The sequence below is a fragment of the Anas platyrhynchos genome, chromosome 19 (genome assembly GCF_047663525.1).
Source record: "Anas platyrhynchos isolate ZD024472 breed Pekin duck chromosome 19, IASCAAS_PekinDuck_T2T, whole genome shotgun sequence".
In the NCBI taxonomy this organism is placed as follows: domain Eukaryota; kingdom Metazoa; phylum Chordata; class Aves; order Anseriformes; family Anatidae; genus Anas; species Anas platyrhynchos.
In genome coordinates this window covers 11,255,649-11,262,715 of record NC_092605.1, presented here as the reverse complement: position 1 = coordinate 11,262,715, position 7,067 = coordinate 11,255,649, and positions in this window count along the sequence as shown.

Genomic DNA, 7,067 nt, shown 5'->3' with positions numbered 1-7,067 from the left:
GGGCACAGATCACAAGTGAACACCTCCAGGGGTCTTCTTCATTAGAGCTTTTGCAGCCCCACCTCCATTCCTGCCTACCACAGGGGGTTTACCCGAGTGTCTGTATGGCTCTGCTGCCAAACCCAGGAGTTCTTCACAGTACTTCTAGCATCTTTCTGTTTGTTTATAAAAATCCTTAATGTCTTTCACATTCATTAGCAGTTTGCCATCTGCTGTCTTAATAAAGTAATAAATGAGTGCCGTGGTGAGTTTCTTGACAAGACTGAAAGCTTCATTTGCATATACATTTTCATCCATCTTTTCTAATTCTGCTCACTTTCATCTGCAATGTGTTCTGACTCTATGTTGCTATACACTCCCTCCTAACTACCGTTGTTACACTGAGACAGGTGCTAAATTAAAATAAAATAAAATAAAATAAAATAAAATAAAATAAAATAAAATAAAATAAAATAAAATAAAATAAAATAAAATAAAATAAAAACCTTTGTGAGATTCCAGGTCTATCTGTTCTCAGTGGAGCTACCTACAGCAAGAGGAGCGACCTTCACACCACGTCAGCATGGACCCAGACCCTGTATGCCAAGCCCTGCTGCTTAGCCAGAGTAGGCATTTCTTGGGTTCTTAAGACAACAAAGCAGGGCAGTATCAGGGGGCTTGTTCCCTCAGTCCCTCGGTACTGCAATATTTAGATCAGATATTTAATATATATATATATCCATTTTAACAGCTGTTCTTTTCTTGGTATGGCATTATGCAGCAGGGGAGAATGATCCCATTCCATGGCAGTACCTGAAGGAGTTAAAGACACCAGCAGAGAGTGCAAGATTGTTTCCCTTCTGGCTTTCTTTCAGCTTATCAATTATTTCTCTATTGCAAGAACAGCAGTGGATAATGATGGGCTAGAGTATTTTGGCATTCATCACCAGGCTTCTCAAACCCTTTGAGGCAGAAATTAGTTTGGGGGGCAGGTTTAGCATCAGGTATATTTGGGAAAGGTGACAATCAACCACAGGTTCCAGTTCTGTAGTTAATGATGCCCCAGAAACACGGGGTGAAGGAAGACTTGCCCAGTGGGATGACCCCGGTCACCCCTTCCCTTAAGTCCTGCTTCAGAACAGACCCCCACAACCTGGGAAGCAAACTGCATGACTCATAGGCTAAAAGATGAAATAAGGGACTTGGCTGCAGATACCGTGTGTGATAGCCATTTTCTACTTTTTAAGAGAAAAGCTGCCAAAGACTGGACAAGCTCAGGTAGGGGGTGAATGGTAGAATGTGAGACAGACAGCTGGGTGATTTTGGGTCTCTTTTTATTTTCCCTGTGACAAATAGTTGATGTTCTCAAAAAATGCCATTTCAGAACTTTTTGTGAATAAGTAAAGAGTTTCAGCTGGGAAAAAAAAAAAAAAAAAAAAAAGCAGAAAGAAAGCGAGAGAGAAGAAACAACCCCAGTTAAAGGCAAATACTTTCATTTCAATATTTTCCAGTCTCACAACTTTGTTTTGAAATCTGGCTATAAATTATCGTTGTAGGAATGAAGGAAAACCAGCAAGGTCAATTGGAATGAGTTGTTTTTACTGTGTATTTCTTTTTTCTGCTGTTGCCGTTCATCCTTTGAATTCCATGAAGAAAATGGGAATTTATTTACATCCCTTTTGTAAATCCCCTACATCACTACCAGAGGTAATGCTCATCTTGGTGACCAGTCCAAAATGTTTGCTTGGAAGATCTTCATGGTCAGGGTGAAGACAACAGCCCTTTCCTTTGGAGGGATGTAAAGGACGCTAGTGCAGCACTGCAGGTCACCGGCCTGCCTGTGTCCTTCCTCTCACTCACCTGCCTTGCCCACTGCTACGCTGGTGGGGGGGCTCTGCATTTTGTATATCTAGGGCAGGCTAAGGAATCAGGCTTGCACCTCCGTCACTGTAAGCCCACCCTCCCCAGATGGCCACCTGCCCCAGCCACTATTCCTGCCCCTCAGGGCAATGCTGCTGCAGTCACCCACCCTGCCCCAGCTCTGGGATGAAGAGAGGCTGGACTTAGGAGAACATCTCCAGTTCTGCAGCAAAGCATTCCTGCATGAGTGAGGAGCAACTCATGCTCAGTGCATTCAGCACTGGTACCTCTCCTTGAAGACAGGTGGGTGCAATTTAGCCCTGCCTTTTGTAGGCAACAGCTAATGCCCTTTTCCAAAATTCAGTTACTTGAACTGTGCTGGGAGGTGGCAGCCAGCTCTGCACCCCTCCATTACTCAAGCCACTTTTAACCTAATGACAACTCTACTAACAGCCAAAATCAATACAGTCTTGGGGTCTCAATCTAATCACAGTTATAAAGCCAAAGAACAATCAGGGCTGTGTGAGTTTCAGTGTGGGGTCATCTTGCAGTTTGAGTTAACCCTAAAGGTTCACCAATTTTTTTTATTTTTTTTTAATTTGCAGAAGCACACCTTCTATGGGCCAGACAGGCAACATGGCCTAGCCCCTTTGAAACAAACGTTAATTTGTCTGGGGACAAACAGAAAAGACTCACCAAAGAAGCTCTTGAATATTTCTCTATTTGTGGATGAAGATTGGGAACAATTAAACATGAGAAAAAAAGAAGAAAAAAAAAAAAAGTTGGCTTTGTCCCTGTGCAGGGACCAGATACTAGATTTGTCTGGGAAACAGCCTCCAACGGGTATGAGTTAAGAGAGCATCAAGGCGAGGAATGAGTATGCTAACGTAGGCACAGGGCTGGTGGAGACAGGCAGTCTCACTGGTGAATGTCTTCAGAGGTTTTGTGCATTTTTGCTGTCATACACACTTCTGTTCAGCTGTTTTCCTTTCCACCTCAGAAACTACAGAAAGTTTACTATGAAAAAATCTTTTTATTTTATTTGAAGTGTGAGGCATTGAGGCTAAAATTAAAACATGTATCTGTTAGAGAAAAGCAGTTTTATTCAGAGAGGAATATTCTTGAAAGAAAAATAAATACTTAAGGGTTTTCCAGTCACTTATCCTAAGATACTGAAGTTAATCCATGCCCAGTGCTGGGCTCTGCAGGTTCTTGGGTTCTCATCTCAAGCCACTGACAATTCGGTCCCTTTTGGGGAGCTTTCTAGAGGGACTAGGAATGTCATCTCATTTTACCATGTATATGTGCAGGACAACTTTCAGGTCAGCATTACGGGAGTAGGGAGGGGAGCAGTAATATGAAGAGAGAGGAGGGAAAGAGTTTGGTTCTCCCGCCTGGTTTCCCCAGAAAAAAGAGGTTGATGCTGCTAGACTTGTGCCTTCATCGTGCCCATGAATCCCTTGTTCCCAAACACCTTGGTACGCGCTGAGCTGATTCAACCACAGCTGGCAGTGGGGTGACATTGCAGGGAGGGCTCAGGTCTGGGCCAGCAGGTGGGTTTGGGTATGCAGAAGAAACAGAACAGCCAGGGAGTGAAAGTCCTTGTTTCACCTTCTAAAGGATCAAATATTTGGGAATTTCCCTGAGACAGGGCAGACTTGCCCCAGATTTTCTTACAGGGGTGGGTCAGATTGTACCAGGTCCCACTGCACACGTGGGCAGGGGAGGTGAACACTGCCGAAAGGTTGCTCCAAGCCCTACAGAGTACAGTGGGATGTTTTCCTTGCAGTGGAAAATGGCTCAGGGATCGGAGTGCACTTGAGGCCCTTCTTGTGCAGTCTGCAAGAGATCTTGCAGCTCTGTCTTGAGAAAATGGAAGAGCAAATTAAAAGCCATGAGTGCTGCATGACTCTGCCTGGTACATACTCAACAAACCCAGGAATTTGGGGCCACTCATCACTCAGATGGTTCCTCTGCATTATGTTTGCTGGATAACACACAGGGTGTCCCCAAGCATGATGGAGGTGATGAGGAGTGGATGAAGAGTTGTGTGTAATGTGATGATTGTCACTTTGTGTTGTAAAATTCTGCTAAACTGTGGCCTTGAAGAAATCTAGTGACAGTGAGACACTACAGACATGTCACTGGTATCAGGGTATCACGGTGTCCTACCATCAGCTTCTCATATGTCCCCCCAAGCCTGAGTCAGGGGAAGGAGAAGTCTATGTCTGTGTGGTCTAGGCAAGATTTCCCCCCCCGTCCTGCCCGCTGGCACCCCAGGCAGTGCCATCAGATCAATCGTCCCCTCTTCTACTGCTGCCCCAAGCCTGGGCTCTGTCTTTCACCCATGACTGACTGCTGCTCCTTTCTGATGCATCACAGCCGAGACAAGGGATCTAGAACTGAACATAGCATCCCGAAAAGAGACCTGACACAATACCATTACAGTATTTCCAAAGTGATGCAAACTGTGTGCTGTGGTGTAGCTGTTGCATCAAACCAAGACCATCCTCCAAATACAGCTGCTATGGGCATCCCGGGAACTTGGAAATTACTCTGCAGGTGGAGTCACAGCTCCAGCTTCTGCAGTCAAAACAGGGGGGAATTAAGCCCGTGCTTAGTTTCTGACACCTTTCCTATTCGGGGGGGAGAGGGAGGGTGGTGCAGACCTCTTGCAGGGAAGCTGCCAGTCTCACTTCTTGCTGGCATCCCATTTGCCTCTTGGATCTGCAACACAGGGCAAGGAAACACATAGGCTGCCAGAAGGGGCCTGGGAGCTGAGCAGCCACCTCCTGGACCAGAAGCAGAGCGGCTGGACCCCAAATTAATTCCAAAGGGACACCAAAATCAACATTTCCCTCCTCTGAACATCTGAAGGACTTGATTAAAAATACTCTGCCCTCCCATCCATTAAGTGGCTGGTTTTGTGATAGCTGACAAATCACCGAGGTTTTCAATGTACACAGATTTTTGCTGCTTCTGCAAACTTCAGTAGGATAAACAAGAACATTTTTCATTCATTTTAGGAGCACTCATAGCAACTTTTGATTTCAGTTTGAACCAAGATTTTCCTTGTAATAGAACCTCTGACATCTGTCTATCCGTTTTGTCTGGGAGGGCTTTGAAAAGCTCTCTTTAGATTATCCATGCTGGCATGTTTGACTTTCCAAATACAGTGCAGGGATGAAAGGTGACACGGCCATGAGATAATGGCATTTCAAATAACCTCCTTTCTTCAGGGTTTCAGGCAGAGTCACACCTTCAAAACCCCTCAGTTACAAACCACAAGTCAGAAGCATCTCTGCATTAACACACAGCCAGGCATTGACAGTACTTAATAAAACTGACTAGCACCTCCGGCAAGAACAACACAAACATCTTATGTATTTGAAAACAATTAATACCCCTGACTGAGGACAGGCTGCTCAACAGAAAAGCACACCACAGATAAGCTAAAAGGAGACAGTTTCATGGCAAGATTTACTAGGGCAACCTCCTGCCCACATGAGGATTCACTTGGCACCTAGAGCCCAGATAATAATAATAATAATAACAACAATAATAATAATAAATTTTAATCAGAAAATCATCCTTAGAGGAAGGAGTGGTTGCTGTGTCTCTATTCACAGTTCCCTTCTCTGTTTTTCTGATGCTCATGCAGACACCAGTAGGACAGCAGAGGGTGTAGGTTAGAGGTGATGGGATGAGACGACCCTGCTGGGGTTCTGAGGAGCAGGCTCACAGCTGAGTCCTGGTCCTGGCACAGTGTGTGGTGGCCAGACAAAAGTGCTGAAAAAAAAAAAAAAAAACTGCTGGTGAAAGATCTACATGGTCATCAGCACTCACCAGGGGATGTCTCTTCCTCCTCTCATCCATTTAATATTCACAAATTTCTTCCTGCACTCAACGAGAGATCCTTTTGCACTTGGTAATGAACATTCCTAAGGAACTGCCTGCAGCTCAGACAATCTGCTGTAATGGAGGCGACATCCCAGACTGCAGATTCACCTGAGTTTGCCATAATGTAGCACTCGACACAGGAGCAGCAAGCTATATTGCAATGAAGCAATGCTCCTGAGCCAAGAACAGATTGAAGAGTGAGACCACAGCTCCTGTGCAACAACCCTTGTTAGCAATCAGAACATCAGCAGTGGCTCTCCAGGGCATCTGTGCTACATCCTCTTCCCTCGGAGCCAAACTTCAGTTCATTTTGCCCAACTTCTGCATGAAAATAAAAAAGGCTTGGGCCCCTGTAAGTCCTCTTATTGTAGGTACAATGTTTAGTGCACCGCTGTCTCTCCACTGAGACAGCACTGCCTTACAGTAGGAGACAGGCCTGTTTCTCCTTTGGAGTAGCTTCTTGCTCAGCATGTCCCTCCTCTGTGCAGCTCCTGCTAACCCTGCACTCCTGCTGTCACAGGTATGTCTTTCCCCATCACAGACTGCCATCAGCTGAGCTCTTTCAAAGATCAGTGTGACTCACGGTGACATCTTGGTCCCTGCTGGACCTGAAAATGGAAACTCTGGGAATTTGCAGAGTGTCAGGCCAAGCTGGATAAAATACCATCAAGGCTGCCCTTGACCCCTCTCGCTCCTCCTGGGGACCAGCCAGGGAGAGGAGCTGCTGCAGATGGTGAGCAGCACTTCTCTGAGCGCTCCTGAAGGGAGAAGGAGGAACAGCCAAGCTGCTCAGCATGGCCCCAGGCCCTCCGCTCTGCCCTTGGCCCTGGAGCTGTGCAGATGTCTCCTCTGTTCCTCCCCCGGCCACTGACTTTTTGCAACAACCTGGAAAGAAGACAGGAGCTTCTGCACAGCTGCCCACCGCAGCCAGGATGAGGGGCAAGGCAAAGGGCAACGTGTCCTCGTGCAACATCTGGAGCCGCTCCAGGGAGAGCTCCCGCTTCTCCAGAGAACAGGTGGTCCATGTGGTCCAGGGATCAAGGGTGGCAGAACTGGCAGAGGTAGACCACGGCCCCCCATGCTTTAAAGCCAATCCTGCAAGCAGAGACAAGATGCTTGGCAGTGCTCTCCCAGCTTTGGGAGCAGCAGCACCAGCAGCTCTCAGAGGACCCTTCTTGCAACTCATGCAGAAGAACATTCATCTTCAGGGCCTTTTAAATAAGATCCTTCTAGCAATGAAGAGAAATAGCAGCCAATAACCATTAATCCCAGGATGTCTGTTCTCAGGAGGGAGTGGAAGCTCACTTCTCTATTCCCTTCTTTGCTCA